The sequence below is a fragment of the Neofelis nebulosa genome, chromosome 16 (genome assembly GCF_028018385.1).
Source record: "Neofelis nebulosa isolate mNeoNeb1 chromosome 16, mNeoNeb1.pri, whole genome shotgun sequence".
Lineage (NCBI taxonomy): Eukaryota > Metazoa > Chordata > Mammalia > Carnivora > Felidae > Neofelis > Neofelis nebulosa.
This window is the reverse complement of record NC_080797.1, coordinates 64,839,926-64,859,305: the sequence shown is the minus strand read 5'-3', so window position 1 is coordinate 64,859,305 and position 19,380 is coordinate 64,839,926. Positions and strand designations below refer to the sequence as shown.

The 19,380-nt window shown below is 40.6% G+C and overlaps 1 long non-coding RNA gene across 1 annotated transcript; it reads right to left on the bottom strand.

Annotated features, from left to right (window-relative positions):
• Nucleotides 1-15,344: 15,344 nt before the first annotated feature.
• Nucleotides 15,345-18,074, bottom strand: LOC131497727 (uncharacterized). The gene is made up of 2 exons (XR_009255109.1): nt 17,622-18,074; nt 15,345-16,024 (listed from the first exon to the last, which is right to left on the bottom strand). It is a non-coding gene; the product is annotated as an uncharacterized LOC131497727 (long non-coding RNA).
• Between the last annotated feature and the right edge of the window lie 1,306 nt (nt 18,075-19,380).

Genomic DNA, 19,380 nt, shown 5'->3' with positions numbered 1-19,380 from the left:
TCTTAACCTTTCCAGTTTTCAAAGACTGATAAACTCAAAATTAAGCAATGAGTATTGACTTTTGCTTCCAGTGTTCCTGAGTAACTGGGAAGAGCTGTGGGAATACCTTGGATCTTGGAAAAGGCAGCTCAGTGTTTATTGATGGTTGGTAATGTATTGAACATAGCACCAAAAGCTTTGTCATCTCGGTCAAACACAGTTTCTCTGGGCCTCTTCATTGTAATTGTTGATTGTGGTTCAAAATGAGGTTATAGAATCAAAAGCACTGTGTAAGCTATGAAGAATAGTACAAGTATCACCTGTATATCTCCAAGCCTCATCAGATTTTGGTACAAATGAGAAGAGATTTATTACAACATAATATGGTAGTTAAGAACAGGTTGGTTTCAGGGCCTCTGGGTGGCTCACCTGGTTAAGCATCCAACTCTTGATTTCGTATCAGGTCATGATGTTATGGTCATGGGATCAAGCCCTTGTGGGGCTTCATGCAGAGCTTGGAGCCTGCTTGGAACTCTCTCTCTCCCTTTCTCTCTGCCCCGCCCCCTGCTCATGCTTGCTCTCTCTCTCTTTCTCTGTCTCTCTCAAACAAACAAATAAATAAATAGGTTGATTTCAATAAATTGTGCAAAAAAAAAAAAGAACTTTGATACATACCTTATACCATATACAAAAATGAACTTGAAATAAATCATAGACCTAAATGTAAACCTAAAACAATAAGCCTTCTGGAATAAAATAGAGGAGAAAATATTTGTGGTTTAAAGTTAGGCAAAACTTCATAAATAAGAAAGCACCGGGGCACCTGGGTGGCTCAGTCTGTTAAGTGTACAACTGGCTCAGGTCATGATGTCATGGTTCGTGAGTTCAAGCCCAACACTGGGCTCTCTGCTGTCAGGGCAGAACCTGCTTTGGATCCTCTGATCCCTCACTCTCTGCCCTTCCCCTGCTCATGCTCTCTCTCAAAAATAAATAAACACTGGGGCGCCTGGGTGGCTCAGTCGGTTAAGCGTCCGACTTCGGCTCAGGTCACGATTTCGCGGTATGTGAGTTCGAGCCCCGCGTCGGGCTCTGTGCTGACCGCTCAGAGCCTGGAGCCTGTTTCCGATTCTGTGTCTCCCTCTCTCTCTGACCCTCCCCCGTTCATGCTCTGTCTCTCTCTGTCTCAAAAATAAATAAACGTTAAAAAAAAATAAAAATTAATAAATAAATAAACACTAAAAAAAGAAACAAAAAGCATGAACTATAAAAGAAAAAATGATAAGTTAGATTTATTAAAATGAAAACTTCTGCTCTTGAAGAGACACTTAAGAAAAGGAAAAGACAAGACACAGAATGGAAAAACATATTTGCAAAACACACGTCTGATAAAAAGATATGTATACGGAATATATAAAGAACTTCAGCACTCAACAATATGGAAACAACCCAACTCAAAAATGGGAAAAAGATTTGAATAGACACTTCACCAAGTAAGATGGTAAGTAAGTAGCATATAGAAAAAAATTTAACATCATTAGCCATTAGGGATATGAAGGATGAAAGCTATAATGAAATACCACATCACATACCTATTAAAATGGCTAAAATGAGGGGCGCCTGGGTGGCGCAGTCGGTTAAGCGTCCGACTTCAGCCAGGTCACGATCTCGCGGTCCGTGAGTTCGAGCCCCGCGTCAGGCTCTGGGCTGATGGCTCGGAGCCTGGAGCCTGTTTCCGATTCTGTGTCTCCCTCTCTCTGCACCTCCCCTGTTCATGCTCTGTCTCTCTCTGTCCCAAAAACAAATAAAAAACGTTGAAAAAAAAAATTAAAAAAAAAAATGGCTAAAATGAAAGTAAATTAACACTACCAAATGTCATAGTGGATACAGAACAAGTGAAACTCTCATACATGCTGGTGGGAATGCAAAGTTGGTAGTTTCTCACAAAACAGATAGGCAGTTTATTTTTTTTCCAATATATGAAATTTATTGTCAAATTGGTTTCCATACAACACCCAGTGCTCATCCCAAAAGGTCAGATAGGCAGTTTAAAGTAGTTAAGCATACACTTGCCATACAACCAAGAAATCCTGCTCTGACTTATTTATTTGGAGAAATTAGAGCACAGGTGTGTAGAGTGAACTACGGGAAAATATCTACAGCAGCATGATTCATTATTGCCATAAACTAAAGACAAACCAAATATCCATCTACTGGTGAATTGAATAAACACATGTGGTACATCCATACAAGAGAGTACTATTGCCTATTAAAAGGAGCGAATTTTGGGAGCACCTGGGGGGCTCAGTCGGTTGAGCTTCCGACCCTTGATTTTGACAGCACAGAGCCTGCTTAAGATTATCCCTCTCCCTCTGGCCTTTTCTCCCACTTGCACTCTTTCTCTCTAAAACTTAAAAAAAAATTTTTTTAATTAAAAATAAAAATAAAAGGAGCAAATTATTGATACACCAACATAGATGACTCTCAGGTCAACTGTGCTGAATGAAAGAAGCCAGGCTCCAATGATTCCATTTGTATGACATTCTGGGAAAGTCAAAGTATAGGAAAAGAAATTAGATCAGCAGCTGACAGGTGTATGAGCTTGGTATAGACTACAGAGGGATCTTTTTGGGGTAATGGTACTGTTCTATCCCTTGATGTGGTGGTAGTTACATGATTCGTGTGTTGGAAAATGCTCATAAAATTGTACACCTAAAAATTGAATTTTACTGAGTGTAAATTATTCCTTAATAAACCTGACTTTTTTTTTTTTTTTTTTTTTTGGGACAGAGAGAGACAGAGCATGAACGGGGGAGGGGCAGAGAGAGAGGGAGACACAGAATCGGAAGCAGGCTCCAGGCTCCGAGCCATCAGCCCAGAGCCCGACGCGGGGCTCGAACTCACGGACCGCGAGATCGTGACCTGGCTGAAGTCGGACGCTTAACCGACTGCGCCACCCAGGCGCCCCAACCTGACTTTTTTTTTAATGTTTATTTATTTTGAGAGAGACAGAGAGAAAGAGAGAATGCATGCAAGTGGGAGTGGGGCAGAGAGAGAGAGAATCCCAAGGATGCTCTGTGTTGTCAGCACAGAGCCCAACTCAGGGCTCATTCTCATGACCCTGGGATCATGACCTGAGTCAAAATCAACAGTTGGATGCCGAACCAACTGAGCCACCCAAGTGTCCCTAAAACTTGACTTTTATAAATGGAACAAGAGAGCGCCTAGGTGGCTCCGTTGATTGAGCTGGACTTCGGCTCCGATCATGATCTCACAGTTCAGTTCCAGAGTTTGAGCTCCGAATCTAGCTCTTTGCTGTGCTATCAGCACATAGCCTGCTTCAGATCCTGTCCCTACCTCTCTCTGCCCTTCCCCTGCTTGCGTTTTCTCTCTCTCTCTCTCTCAAAAATAAATAAACTTTTTTCTTGTAAATCAAGTTTGTTAGGGCGCCTGGGTGGCTCAGTAGGTTAAGTGTCTGACTCTTGATCTCAGCTCAGGTCATGATCTCCCAGTTGGTGAGTTGGAGCCCTGCGTCAGGCTCTACTCCGAAGGTGCAGAGTCCGCTTGGGATTCTGTCTCTCCTTCTCTCTGTCCTTCCCCTGCTTGTGTGCTCTCTTTCTCTCGCGCGCAAAATAAGCAATAAATAAACTTTAAAAAATAAAAACATTTTAAAAACGAATAAATAAAAATCAAGTTCGTTAAAAAAAAAAAAACAAACAAACAGTTAACCGTAGAATTAGCATGTGGTCTAGTAGTTCTACCTCTAGGTACATACCCGAAAGGAGTGAAAGCAGGGACTCAAACAGACATAGCAGCGTTACTCACGTTAGCCAAAAGGCAGAAACAATCCAGATGTCCACCAAAAGATAAATGGATCGACAAAATGTGCTGTTTACATACAATGGCATATCATTCAACCACAAAAAGGAAGGAAATTCTGATACAAGCCACTCTACAACATGGGTGAGCCTTGAAAACATGCTAAATAAAGTAAGCTACACGCAAAAAGGACAAATATTGTATGATTCTATTTACATGAGTTAACCTAGAACGGGCAAATTGATAGAGACAGGAAGTAGAGTAGTGGTCATGGGGTGGGGGGGGGGAGGGAAAAAGGAATGGGAGTTATTGTTTACTGGGTACATAGTTTCTTTTTGGTGTGATGAAGAAGTTCTGGAAGTGAAAAGTGGCGATGGTTGTACAACTTTGTGAATGTACTTCATGCCACTGAATTGTTCACTTAAAAACGGTTTAAATGGTAAATTGTATGTTATCTCTATTTTACTGCTGCCTCTACAAAAGAGCACAGGTGGAGCTGGGTTTGAATTTGGGCTTTGCCATGTACCAGCTGTGATTCCTTGGGTAAGTTATGCAAACCCACTTGGATGTGTTAGAGTAGCCAGGTTGTGCTACAGCTAAAACCAAAGCAACAAAACAAAACACCAAAATATTGGTAGCACAGTAAAGATTTCTTTCTTATTTACATTGTATATCTGATATGCAATATGGATGGTGGAGGACATGGGGGGCTCTGCTCTGAAATACTCTCAAAGTACCAGGTTGATGGAAGCTCCACCACCCTGTGCATTACCTCATGTGGACACCACCCTTCTAGGCACCATGCAGGGAAGGAGAAGAGTGGGAGAATCATGCACAGGCTTTACTTTGCCAGCACCTCCGGTCCCACCCAACTGCAAGGGGCTGGGACATGCGGGAGAGCAGGTAGAACTTTGGATGAGCAATGCTGTGTCGCTCATAACTTCCCAGTGCTTCGATTTCTTCATCTAGAAAATAAGCATAGGGATTTAAAAAATTACGGTATAATTGGCACATAACATTATTAATTCCAGGTGCAACAACATAATGATACGATATTTGCATAACTACAGGAAAATTTTAATCTCAGGTTGTTTTGAGGATAAAATGATATGATATATGTAAAGCACTTAGTATACATAGTGAACATTAATTAAGACATTATGTTTCAAGGGGAGCCTGGGTGGTTCTGTCGGTGGTTAAGCGTCTGACTTTGGCTCAGGTCATGATCTCCTGGTTCGTGGGTTCAAGCCCCACATCAGACTCTGTGCTGACAGCTCAAAGCCTGGAGCCTGCTTCAGATTCTGTCTCCCTCTCTTTCTGCCCCTCCCCCACTCATTCTCTCTCTCTCTCTCTCTCTCTCTCTCTGAAAAATAAACACGAAAAAAATTTTTTAACAGTTATGTTACAAAAAAACTAAAAATAGGACTACCATACAACCCAGCAATCTCATTTCTGGGTATATATCTATTAAATTTTTTTTTCAACGTTTTTTATTTATTTTTGGGACAGAGAGAGACAGAGCATGAACGGGGGAGGGGCAGAGAGAGAGGGAGACACAGAATCGGAAACAGGCTCCAGGCTCCGAGCCATCAGCCCAGAGCCTGACGCGGGGCTCGAACTCACGGACCGGACCGCGAGATCGTGACCTGGCTGAAGTCGGACGCTTAACCGACTGCGCCACCCAGGCGCCCCTCTGGGTATATATCTAAAGGAAATGAAAGCAGATGATCGAAAAGATATCTGCACACCTATGTTCATTGCAGCGTTATTCACAATAGCCAAGATTTGCAAACAACCTAAGTGTCCATCAAAGATGAATGGATAAAGATGCGGTTCATATATACACAATGACATACTATTCACCATAAGAGAAAAGGAAATCCTGCTAGTTGCAACATGCAAAGAGCTTGAGAACATTATGCTGAATGAGATAAGACAGAGAAAGACAAATACCGCATGATATCCTACATTTGTGAAATGTTAAACAACAACAAAAACCCTCAGAAAAAGAGTGGAATGGTGTTTACTAGAGACTGAGGGGTAGGGGGAAGGGCAAGATGTTGTTCAAGGGTACGTGCTTGCAACTAGCAGATAAATAAATCCCAGAGATCGAATACACAGTATGATACACAAAGCTGTATTATCAATGTTAAATTTGCTAAGAGCCTAGATCTTAATGTCCCCACCACTAGAAGAAACAATTATGTGACGCAATAGAGGTTATTAGCTGAGAACGGCAATCATTGCAATTTCAATTATGAAATCGGTATGCTGTGTACCTTAAACTTACACAATATTATATGCCAATCGTATCTCAACTTAAAAAGTGTTATGTTCTGGGGAGCCTGGGTGGCTCAGTCGGTTAAGCGTCTAATTCTTGATTTCAGCTCAGGTCTCAATCTCACGAATCGTCAGGCTCTGCACTGACAGTGGGAGCCTGCCTGGGATTCTCTCTGCCTCTCTCTGCTCCTCCTCCACTCACCGAGCACGAGCTGTCTCTTTCTCAAAATAAATAAATAAACTTAAAAAAAGGAAAAAGGGTTATGTTCCATCCAGCTCCATAATTTTATCCTGAGGATCGGGATCTGCTTTGAAAGTGTCTGCTATTGGCCTCCAGATATACGTAAGCAACCATTTGCCTCTGTCTCAGCAACGCTGTGTTTTAGTCAGAGCTCTTTTGGGTTTTCAGAACATCTCCCCCTCTGTTTATTTTTAATCTCTTTTTTGCTTGTTTATTTGTTAATATTCTTGGTGCATTTTTCTACTGCTGTATCTACCTTTTCCTTGTTGATTAGTAACAGATTATTAACCATTTGTCTATTGCATATGTTGCAAATATTTCTCCCAGTTTGTCATTTGTATATTAACTTTGAATGTGGTGAGATTTGGCATAAAGACATTTTTATGTTTGGGGTTCTTTTTGTTTGTTTGTTTGTTTGTAGTCTGAACTATTATCTTTTCCTTCATGTTTTCCACCCTTGGGGTCATATTTAGAAAGTCTTCCTGCTCCCCCAGATTATAATAATGCTCAATTTATTTCCTTTCTGGAATGTTTATGGTTTCATTTTGCACATTACTTTGCATGTGGTATGGGGTAGAAATAATAATAGCTAACATTTATGAGGCACATTTTATGTGACAGGCACTGTGTTTTTATTTTTCACCACCCATTACTTTTTTTAATCCTCACAATGATGTACTTGTTTTTATTACTTTGTTTTTAAATCTGGGCAAAATGAAGTTTAGGGAGGTTAAGTATCTTGTCTGCAGTTACACAGCTAAACAGTGGCAAAACTGGCATTCAAACCCTACGTCTATCTAGTTACACATCTTAATTATCACGGTATATATTTTCTACACTTGATTTTAGCCAAAAGGCCGAGAAGCAATTATCGCTGTATCTATTTTCTAATTCCCTCCCCCAAAATCATTAGCCAATTTTGCAAATACATTTTGCTGTGAAATTCAGCATCTCCCTCACCGATGGGAATGCCACTCTTACCATCAAGTTTTTGCTAAGTTCTTGGGTCTATTTCCTCCCTTTATGTCCTTTCTATTGATTGACCTGTCCATCCTTGTGCCAGTAACATACTCTTATGCTGGCTGCATTATTTATACATTGTACTATCTGGGAGGCCAACTCATCACTAGATGCTCTTCTTTCCCAAGGTTTTCTGATCTTTTCTTCACTATTTATTCTTTTGGAAAAATTTTAGAATTATGTCGCCAAGTCCACAAGAAATTCCACTGAGAGTTTTGCTGAAAATAGCAGGGGCTGGGGAGGCCTTGCATGATGAGAGTAGAGTTCATCAGATTCCTCAGTTCATAGTACACATGGTCTGTGTAAGGCATGTTAGCCCTCCCGTATTCTTACCATTAACCCACAGTTATGTGTTTGAAATGCGCCTCTGGATGTGTTAATGTATGTATATATTCTCGTAAAATACATACGGCTGTTTTGTGCAGATGTTTAAATTGACAGAATAGTAATGGTCTAAGGATGGTTTTGTTTTATTTCTTTGCCCAATACTGTTTTTATGACCTGCTCATGCTGCTGCATGTACAGCTAGTTCACAGGTCCACGGCTAAAGAGCACAGGACGCACCCCAGTATTTCACTAATGACAGACACCTTGGATGTCCCCAAATCCTCCTTTTCACAACAGAGCTGCAGCGAATATCCTTGTATGTGATCCCTTATAGACCTGGAAACTCTCTGAAGTACATACCCTGGATTGGGACTGCTGGTTGTTGATTCTGCATCTTTGACGTCCTCAATTCTGCCAGATTTCCTTCCAGAATATCTGCACCAGTTTGTACTCCCATAATGACAGGGGAGGATTTTCATTTCTCTGATTCTCCCCATCACTTGCTGTTTTTTAACTCTCCAATTTTTGCCCCTGATAGGTATAAAATGATATCTCATTGTTTTAACTTGCATTTCATTGATTACCAAGGGAGTTTGAACATCTCTTCTTATTCTTGTGAATTATTTGCATTTCCCCATCTGTGAGGTACCCATTACTCTAGTAACCCATTACTTTAGTGGGTTTCCTGTGTGTGTGTGTGTGTGTGTGTGTGTGTTAACTGTTTTTTATTTTAAGTACAATTACTCCTCAACGTGGGGCTTGAACTCATGACCCCAAGATCAAGAGTCACACACTGTACTGACCAAGCCAGCCAGGCACCCCTTTCCGTGTTCTTTTAGCTGTCACATATAGATATTCAATTCCCTGGAGTAGTAGGTAATAGGAATCATACTTTATTTTTCTCCAAATACTGAGACAGTTTTCCTGACAACATCTACTGGGAAATTCATCCTTTCCATATTGACTGGTGGTGTCGTCTTTATCTGATATCAAATTCCTTATAGATATATGGGTCTGTTTCTGAGCTCTCAACTCTGTTGCTCTGGTTGATCCATCCATTCCTGTAGCATTGCCATTCTGGTTTTACGACTATTATAGTAGATCATAAAATGTGACTGAGACAATTCCCTCTTGTTGCTTTGTCTCTAAAATTAATTTAGGTATTCTAGCAAGAATACGTTTGTTCAATTTCTCAAAAAATTCGGATGGAATTTTGGTTTGGTTGGAATTGCATTTAATTTATAGGTAAATTTTGGGAGAATTGACTTTTAAAGTAGTAAAAGTCCATAAATTTTAAAATAAAATAAAACTAGGGGCTCTGGCTGGCTCAGTCAGAGGAGTGTGTGACTCTTGATTGCAGGGTCATGAGTTCAAGCCCCACATGGGATGTAGAGACTACTTAAATAAAACTTAAAAAATAAAGTAAAATAAAGGGGTGCCTGGGTGACTCCGTCAGTTGCGTGTCCTATTTTTGATTTTGCTCAGGTCACGATCTCACAGTTCGTGGGATTGAGCCCCGTGTCTGGCTCAGCCCTAACAGCACAGAGCCTGCTTGGGATTCTTTCTCTTCTTCGTGTGTCCTTCCCCCTGTTCTCTCTCTTTCTCTCTCTCCCTCAAAATAAATAAACTAAACTGAAATAAAATAAAATAAAATAAAATAAAATAAAATTATAAGGTTCATAATAAAGTTCAGCTGTTCCTCGCTCTATCCCTCCCTGACCCTAAGTTCCATTCCCCAGAAACTACCCCTTGTATCTTCTTAGCTCCTTCTTCTGCTATGTCTCTCTATACCTCTAAACAAGATATTTACACTGTCATTTTTAAGTATTCCTATTTAAAAAAATTTTTTTAATGTTTATTTATTTTTGAGAGAGAGAGACAGACAGACCATGAGTGGGGTAAGGGCAGAGAGAGAGAGGGAGACACAGGATCCAAAGGAGGCTCCAGGCTCCATGCTCTCAGCACAGAGCCTGATGCAGGGCTCGAACTCACAAACTGCGAGATTGTGACCTGAGCCAAAGTCGGACACTTAACCGACTGAGCCACCGAGGCGCCCCTTAAGTATTCCTATTTTAGATGTTACCTACTGACCCCTTACTATAGAAATAAAATTTTGCTCCATTTTATAGCTGATAGAGATGCGCAGATACACACTCACATACACATCTTCCCAATATAGTTTTATTACCATTTTAAAAAATTGGCACTCAGTGCTTATCTTGTTATAACCATGTAATGTTGTTCACAGCTGAGCCGTATTGTATGCCATGTCCTTTCTTTGACGACTTCGTATTTTCCCTGGCATTAAAAATGACCTCACTTAGTTTGTTTTTCTAGGTACCTATCACATGCTCCAAGTCTGCAGAATACCTCTAAAACTTCTCTCCATCTAAGTGAAACACAGCTGTCTTGGTAATGCGACCACTGAAAGTTTCCATCCTCCTGCTCCAACATAGATCAGTTACTTCGAAGACCTCCTGAAGCACTATTATCCCGGACTTCCTCACATGTCCATCCTTGGTCCCTAAGGTATGCTGGACATAGCATCACTCTGCCCCTCTTTTTCTCTTTCACTTACAAGTACTCTTGTGATTACATTGACCCACCCAGATGATCAAAGATACTCTCATCTCAAACTCCTCAAAGTAATCACATCTGCAAAGTCCCTTTTGGCATGAAAGGCAACAGTCATAAATTCTGGGGACTAGGGCATGGACATCTTTGGGAGCTATCATTCTATCTACCACACCTTCACATCCTTATACTTCTAATTTTCAAATTTTTCCTGTTGTGTTGGTAAAGACACAAATTGTTGACCACCAATAGCCTTAGTAGGTACCCTTGTTTTATTTCTGATCTTAAAAGGAATGTTATCTAAAGTTTCTCTGTTATGTATTATGTTTGTACATTGTAGATGTTTGATGGATAAGCAAAGTTATGGAAGTTCTGTTCTAAGATTTCTGGGAATTCTTGTGATAAGCAGGTGTTGAAGTTTATCGAATTATTTTCTGCATTTATTTAGATAATCCCATGCTTTACTTTATTTAGTTTGTTAATGAATTACCTTGCTAGGTTTTCTAATGCCATATCATCTTTATATTCCTAATTGATCATGATGTATTATTACTTCTATATACAAATGGATTTTGTTAGTTAATATTTTATTTAAGAGTTTCATATTTATGTTCCTAAGTGACATAGATATTAGTTTTTTTGTGGTGTGTGTGTGTGTGTGTGTGTGTTTTAATTGTCATCATCTGAATTAGACACATAGTGTAGGAGCCTGGGTGACTCAATAGAGCATGTGACTCTTGACCTTGGGACCGTGAGTTTGAGCTCCATATTGGGCGTAGAACTTACTTTAAAACAAACAAACAAACAAACGTAATGATATTAAGCCCTAAAATGAGTTAAAAAGTTTTCAGTCTGTTTATTACTGTTATTTAGTTTTATTCTTGTATCTATTATTTTAATATTTGATAGAACTCACCTGCAAAACTGTTGGAATCTGGATTGCTTCAGGTGGGTAAAAGTAGGTAGAGGTGTTTTATTACCTGTTTTTGTTTTTGTTTTTTTTACTGATGCTTATTCTACTCAAGTTTTCTATTTTTCTTATAACAGTTTTATCATTTTAGATTTTGCCAGAAATTTATTTACTTTTATCTAGTTATAAAATTTATCAGCACACATTTATTTATAATATTCTTTAATTATTTGTAAAATATTTATTGTGGTTGTATTATTTTCCCTCTTATGTTTTTATTTTATCTGTATCATCTCTTTCATGAGCAGCCTAAGCAGAGATTTTGTAGTATTTAAAAAAACTTTTTTTAACATCTTTTATTTTAGGGGGTAGGGGTCGAGGGAGAAAGGGAGAGAATCTTAAGTAGGCTCCGTGCCATCAGTGCAGAGCCTGATGTGGGGCTTGACCTCACTACCATGAGATCACGACCTGAGTAAAATCAAGAGTCAGACACTTAACTGAGCCACCCAGGCGCCCCTATTATTTTTTCTTAGGTAGGCTCCACGGCCAGCACAGAGCCCAATACAGGGCTTACTCATGACCCTGAGATCAAGACCTGAGGCTGAGATCAAGAGTTGAGACCTAACAGACTGAGCCACCCAGGTGCCCCTAGTATTCATATGATTTGAAAAACCATCATTTGTTTTTTATTAATCTTCTCTCTTGTGATAACCCATTTTATTAATCTGTTATCTTTGCGTTCCTTCTTTCTTGTTCCTTTGGGTTTACTCTGTTACTTTTTTCTAACATCTTACTTTTATTTTTTTAATTTTTTAAAAATTTTATTTATTTTGAGATAGAAAGTATGTGTGTGCACACACAAGTGGTGGAGGGGCAGAGAGAGAGAGAGAGAGAGAGAGAATCCCAAGCAGGCTCTGCTCTGCTGATGTGGGGCTCAAACTCACAAACCATGAGATCCTGACCCAAGACGAAGTCAAACGCTTAACCGACTGAGCCACCCAGATGCCCCTTAGCTTATTTACTTTCTAATAAATGTACATAAAACTAAGAGGCTACACATTTTCCTCTGTTTATTTAACTATGTCCTGTATATTTTGATATATATTGTTTTGTCATTCACATCTAAGTATTTCATAAATACAAATTACAATTTTCCTTTTGACACAAGATGTATTTAGTGGTATAAATTTTAGTTTTCAGACATGAGCATCTTATGTTATCTTTTTACTGATTTTTCTTTTTATTGCATTCTGGCCAGAAATCTTAGTATATGTGATATTGAGGTTTTCTTAAAGACATGATACCTTATTAGTGTTGCCAACATTCCTAGTGTGCTTAAAAAGATTGTATACTTTTGGGGGTGTTATTTTGGGGAGAGGCATGTACATATAATACATATATTACCATATTTATTTATTTATACACATATACTAGTTTGAGTTGATTAATTACTTTATCCAAATCATCTGTATCCTTACTTATTTTTTTCTGCTTGAATTACGAGTTCCTAAGTGGTGCTGATGTATCTGTTAGTGATTGTAGTTCTGCCAGTTATTACTTTATAGAATTTGAGCCTATATAATTAGGTGCATATATGTTAGTAGTTATTACATCTTCTTGATCTATTGTCTCTTTCTGTTCTTGTTTGCCTCTTACTATCATTTTTTTTCCCCTTGAACTCTGTTTTGTCTATTTTAATATTAAAATTGTTACCATGGCTTCCCTTTGTTTCATATTTCTATGTTTAACTTTTTTTATTCTTGTACTTTCAACTTTACAGTATTATTAAAAAAAAAAAAAAAAAAACTTTGGGGCACCTGGGTGGCTCAGTCAGTTAAGCCTCTAACTTCAGCTCAGGGCATGATCTCATGGTTTGTGAGTCCGAGCCCCACATTGGGTGAGCCCCCTTTGGGCTGCATGCTCTCTCCCCTTCTTTCTCCCCCTCTCTCTCTCTGTCCCTCATGGAATTTTCTCTTTCCCTCTCTCTCTGCCCCTTATTTACTTGTGCTCTCTCTCTCTCAAAAATAAACAAATAAATAAATAATAAAAAAATAAGTCTTTTGTGGATAGCACTTGCTTGATTTGTTTGATTTAACACAGCTACAATCTCTTTTGATAGATGAGTTCAATGCACTTATAGTTATTACAAATAAATATTTATATTATAAATAAATTATTTCTGCCTCTTAATTTGTATTTTCTTTTTTTTAAATGTTTATTTATTTCGAGAGAGAGAGAGAGAGTGAGCAGGGAAGGGGCAGAGAGAGGAGAAAGAGAGAATTCCAAGAAGGCTCTGCACTGTTAATGCAAAGCTCAATGGGGGGTTCGATCTCAAGAACTTTGAGATCATGACCTGAGCAGAAATCAAGAGTTGGATGCTTAACCTACTGAGTCACCCAGGTGCCCTTTAATTTGTGTTTTCTACTTATCATATTTCTTTTTTTCTTCTTATTGTTAGTGCCTTATGTTGTATAGACTAAATTCTCTATTGTTGATTTAGAAGATACATCTATTGGGGCAATTGGGTGACTCAGTCAGTTAAGCATCCTACTTTGGCTCAGGTCATGATCTCACTGTTCAGTGGGTTTGAGCTCCGCATCAGGCTCTGTGCTGACAGCTTAGAACCTGGAGCCTACTTCAGATTCTGTGTCTCCCTCTCTCTCTGCCCCTTCCCCGCTCCCACTCTGTCTCTCTCTCTCTCTTACTCAAAAATTAAAATAAATAAATAAATGAATGATGCATCTATTTTTATTTTCCTTGTGGTTACCCTTAAATAGCACAGTGCTAGCAAATCTTTTCTAGTTGGTTCTTGGGGGTGGGAGGGATGCCCTGATTTGTAGTGTTTTCCAATTTCTACGGTATAAATACTCCCATCATGGCCAATTTGAGGCTTCCAAAATGACATTACTGAACATGGAGTTGGGAAGAGAGGTACAACAGGACACCATTATATATTTAATATATGATTAATAATATAATAACATTATATTATATCCCACAAGCTAGATGAGCCAGTCCAGCACACCTGTGCACCTAAAATAGTATAATCAAAGCTTATATTTATTTGCCCTGCCAAATTTTGAGTTTTACTGAGGTATAAGTGACATACAAATAAGATGCACATATTTAAAGTACACAATTTTGTAAGTTTTGACATGTGTGTGTGTATGTGTGTGTGCATGTGTGCATGTGAAAATATTACCACCATAGGGGTGCCTGGGTGGCTCGGTCAGTTAAACAGCTGACTCTTAGTTTCGGCTCAGGTCATGATCTCCCAGTTTGTGAGTTTGAGCCCAGTGTCGAGCTCTCTGCTGACAGCTCAGAGCCTGGAGCTTGCTTCGGATTCTGTGTCTCCCTCTCTCTGCCCCTCCCTCATTTGCACTCTGACTTTCTCTCTCTCTCTCAAAAATGAATAAACAAACATTTTTTAAAAAAAGAAAAATTACCACCATTAAGCCTATCAAAATTTTGGGCTGGAAAGAAAATCAAAATGTCTACTACACTTTGATACAGAATTTTCGTTTCTAAGAATTTTTGCCACTGAAAATATCTACTTGCTGCTACGAGAAGAAAGTGAATAGTCTGGGCAGCAAAACCAAGAGGTAGCCATTAAAGGTAAAGTAGGAAGAGAACCTGTACAAAGGAAGAATCACTTATAAAATCGCTTCAGTGGCAGTTATCTATTGCTGCATTGTAAACCACCCCTAAACTTACTGGTTTGTTCATGATTCCATGGGTCAGCAACTCGGGCTGGTATCATCTGGGCTGTTCTTCTGCTGGTCCTGTCTGGAGTCATTCATCTGTCTGTAGTCATCTGGGGTCTTAAATGGGGCTGATGGTCGAAGGTGGCCTCACCCACTTGTCCGCAGTTGGCCAGTTGGATACAGGCGGCCTGCTGTCTGGCGTCCTTAGTTCTCCTGCATATGGCCTCTGTGGAACTGGCTCGGGTTTGTTCACATCTCAGTCTCAGGGTTACAGACGCAGACGAAAAGGGGCCAGCCCTTTTGTGCAAGCAGCTCTTAAGCTTCTGCTTGCATCACATTTGCTAACGTCCATTGGCCGAGCCCAGATTCAAGAAGTGAAGGAATAACTCCCACCCCTCGACGGGGAGTGCAGAGTCACTGCAAATGGACTTGCAGGTAGGATGGGAAAAATTATTGCAGCCATCTTTGTAAACAAATGACCACCCCTACCACCTACTCAATATATTTTTTATTTAGTAAATATCATGTGCCATATGCTAGGACCTAGTGAGAAGACAAAACATTTTCTGTCCTCAAGAAGGTCTAATGTAGGGAAGAACACACAGACAGCTAAGCTAACAGCACAATGCGGTGCAATTGGAGCCCCAACAACGTTTAGAGGACACCATGCAAGCAGGTGGGGGACGCATGAGGCACACTGGGTGACAAACATAGGCAAAACTGCCTGGTGGAAGTGACTGCCAAGGACTCTTGCAACTCTCTCTATTGTGGCTTCTCAATGGGTAGAAAGGGAGGGGGAGGATGAGGGGAACGCTGAGAAACAAAGTCAAAGACCTACCAACTTCAATCAGTTTTCAAATTCCAATCAGCTTCCTTTCACACATTAAACATGGAATCACAAAATCAAGACAGAACTCTGAAGTCGAGCAGAACAAAAGACATATGACAAGGCCATTTTTCCTGAGGCTCCCCAGTCTCCCAAAGTCTCATCAGATCACATTCTTCATAAAAGATCCTTTGTGGAAGTGATTTTCTCAGATTGAGGTTGTGGACAGAGTGCCTACTGCTCACAGCTTTGGGTCTGTAGCACAGTCTTTTTCATTCATTCTCAGGAATGCCACTTGTCACATGTTTCCGGAAGAAGGCCATGATCAGCATCATGGCCAAAACCCCCTAGAAGACAACAGAAGAACGGCATTGAAAATGTAACAATGAGGGGCGCCTGGGTGGCTCGACCAGTTAAGTGTCCGACTTCCACTCAGGTCATGATCTCACGGTTCATGTGAATTGCAGCCCAGCATTGAACTCTCTGCTGTCACGGTGGAGCCCACTTCAAATTCTCTGTCCCCTTCCCTCTCTGCCCCTCCTCTGCTCATGCTCTCTCTCCCTCTCCCTCTCTCAGAAATAAATTAAAAAACATTAAAAAAATTTTTAAATGTAATGATACAAAGTGCATGGTTGGTGCTCAATGAATGACTCAAATTTTTTAAAAATGGGGGGGGGGGGGCGCCTGGGTGGCTCAATTGGCTAAGCCTCTGACTTCATCTCAGGACATTATCTCGTGGTCCGTGGGTTGGAGCCCCGTGTTGGGCTCTGTGTGGACAGCTCAGAGCCTGCAGCCTGCTTCAGATTCTGTATCTCTCTCTATCTCTGCCCCTCCCCCCCCCCAAAAAATGAATGAGTTAAAAACGTTTGTGGTTTTTTTTTTTTTTTTAATGCTTAGAAGAAAGGACATACACCTAACAGTAATCTGTGTTTATCTCTGGTCTAGTCACTGGAATGTAACGGGGACAGTTGCTTTCATTTCCAATATTTACTTCCACATTGTTTGAATGTTCTACAATCAGCAGATAAGACTGCTAGTGCCGTAAGTTTAAAAATGAAAAAAGAGCCAAAGGTCTGAAGCATTTCCATCTGATGCTACCACTACTACCAATAATGAAAACTCTCAGTGAGGGCCACTTGCATGGCTCCGCCAGTTAAGCACCTGACCCCGGATTTCAGCTCGGATCGTGATCTCATGGCTTGTGGAGTTTGAGCTCCCCATCTGGCTCTGCACTGACAGCACAGAGCCTACTTAGAATTCTCTCTCCCTCCCTCTCTCTCTGCCCTTCCCTTGCTCGCATTCACTCTCTCTCTCTCAAAATAAATAAATAAACTAAAAAAAAAACAAAACACCTCTTATTGACTACTTTGTATGTGCTAAGCATTTTTTTAAGTATTTAACACATAACTAACTCTATGAGTCAGGTACAATCATTTTTCTTGTTTTATAGATGAGGAAACTGAGACTCAGCCAGTTTATATAATTTGCCCAAGATGACATAGCTAAGAAATGTCAGAGCAAGAGTCTGATTCTGGGCTGTTTGGTTTGAGAGGTTTACTTATAATCACTATGTTATGCTCAAATACCACTGTTAGCAGGGCAACGGGACAAATATCCCTGGAAACCTGAGAGTAAGACCCCAAGCAGCAAGTACAATCTCGTAAAAGCTTTATATTTTATCTTTTTTTTTAATGTTTATTTTTGAGGCAGAAAGAGAGAGACAGAGTGTGAGCAGAGGAGGGGCAGAGAGAGAGAGGGGGAGACACAGAACCGGAAGCAGGATCCAAGCTGTGAGTTGTCAGCACAGAGCCCAACATGGGGCTCGAACTCACAACCTGTAAAACTATGACCTGAGTGGAAGTCGGACGCTTAACCGACTCAGCCACCCCGGCGCCCCTATATTTTACCTTCTAACTTCATAACATACTTTCTGTCTCCAAATACCTATACATTTATTTGAAAATGAAAGCAAGCGAACTGTTTCCCATCATGTCCATCCTGGGGCTTTGTGTGTCCGGGTCGCGCCACTGTGAATGTCCAGAGGACGGTGTCTCGCACAAAATCTGTTCTTCGCGTCTCTCGCATTCTCTGGTAGATCAACCAGCGCTCGATGTTTTTCCTAAGACCTTGGAAGAGACCAAACATCAGTTAACTTCAGTTTCTACCCTGGTTCCCGTTCAGGAGATGCATTCTTTCTGCCTATTAAGTAAAATATACCAGATGACCTGTCTGGTGACCCTGACTGATCGGCAGTGCTGCTGACCCAGGGCGCGACATTCCTCAGACTGGCCCCAGCTGTCTCTGACGTGGTCATCTCCTCCACACGTCCCACAGTCTACTTTCTAGGAATTTGTACACAATCTCGGCTACAATGATTCGGTTCAAGCCAAGACAACAGTTGGTAAATGATTACTAAGTGCAAAAGTTCATTCACAAAAAAAAAAAAAAAAAAAAAAAAAAAAGGAAATAGATTGTAGAAATGGTTGCACAACATGGTGGATGTTATTAAAGCCACTGAATTGCACACTTAAAATAGCTACAGTGACAAATGTTATCTTCTATATTTTACCACGACAATGAAATAGTTCAAAAAGAAAGAGCAAACAAACAAATTTATTCACAATATTTGGTCCCGGCCTCAAGGATGTTCTGGGGCTGGGGGATGCTAACTGTGTTCCTGGTGTTTGCAACCACTAGCCTCAGGGAGAGCAAGTCTGACCCCGCAACCCCTCGCTGAAACCCCTCCTGTGGCTTCCCATTACTCTTGGAATAAAGACAAAAGCCTTAGCAGACTGATTGGGCCTTATGTGGTCATTTTTCTGACCTCATTTTGTGCCACTTCCCTCCTTGCTTTTTTCGTCCCAACCATCCTGGCTTTCCTTCTCTTCCTTCCAACACGCCCAAGCTCTTTTCCACTTCAGGGTCTTTGCATGGGACTTTCTCTTTGCTTGAAAACCTTTTGCAGGGGCGCCTGGGTGGCGCAGTCGGTTAAGCGGCCGACTTCAGCCAGGTCACGATCTCACGTCTGTGAGTTCGAGCCCCGCGTCGGGCTCTGTGCTGACAGCTAGGAGCCTGGAGCCTGTTTCCAATTCTGTGTCTCCCTCTCTCTCTGCCCCTCCCCCGTTCATGCTCTGTGTCTCTCTGTCCCAAAAATAAATAAAAAACGTTGAAAAAAAATTTAAAAAAAAAAAAAAGAAAACCTTTTGCATCCCACTCTCTTTTGGGCTAACTCAACTCAAGCATCACCTCCTCAGAGAAGCCCTCCAGTATGGGTCAGATTCCATGTTATACATGCTTGAAACCACCTATCGTCCCTTACTGCAGCATATCACGGAAAAACTCCAAATACAATGGCTTAAACGAAACCAAAGCTCATTTCTCTCTTGCATTCAGAAATCTTGGGCTCCATAGTGCCCTTCTATCTTGTTATTCCACTACCCATGACTTTCATTCCCGAGGTCCCCTACTGACCCAGGAGAACAGCTGGAGCTCCAGCCATTACATCCACATTCTCACAAGCAGGAAGAAGAAAGAGGGGAAAACGAAAGCATCCAGCATTTACAAACATTTCCTGGAAGTAATACCCACCACTTCTGCTTACACCCCATTGACTGGAATTTACCACATGACCACACCTAGTTGCAAGAGGGCTGGTAAATGTAGTCTTTATTCTAGGTAGCTATATGTCCACCTGGAAATGGAG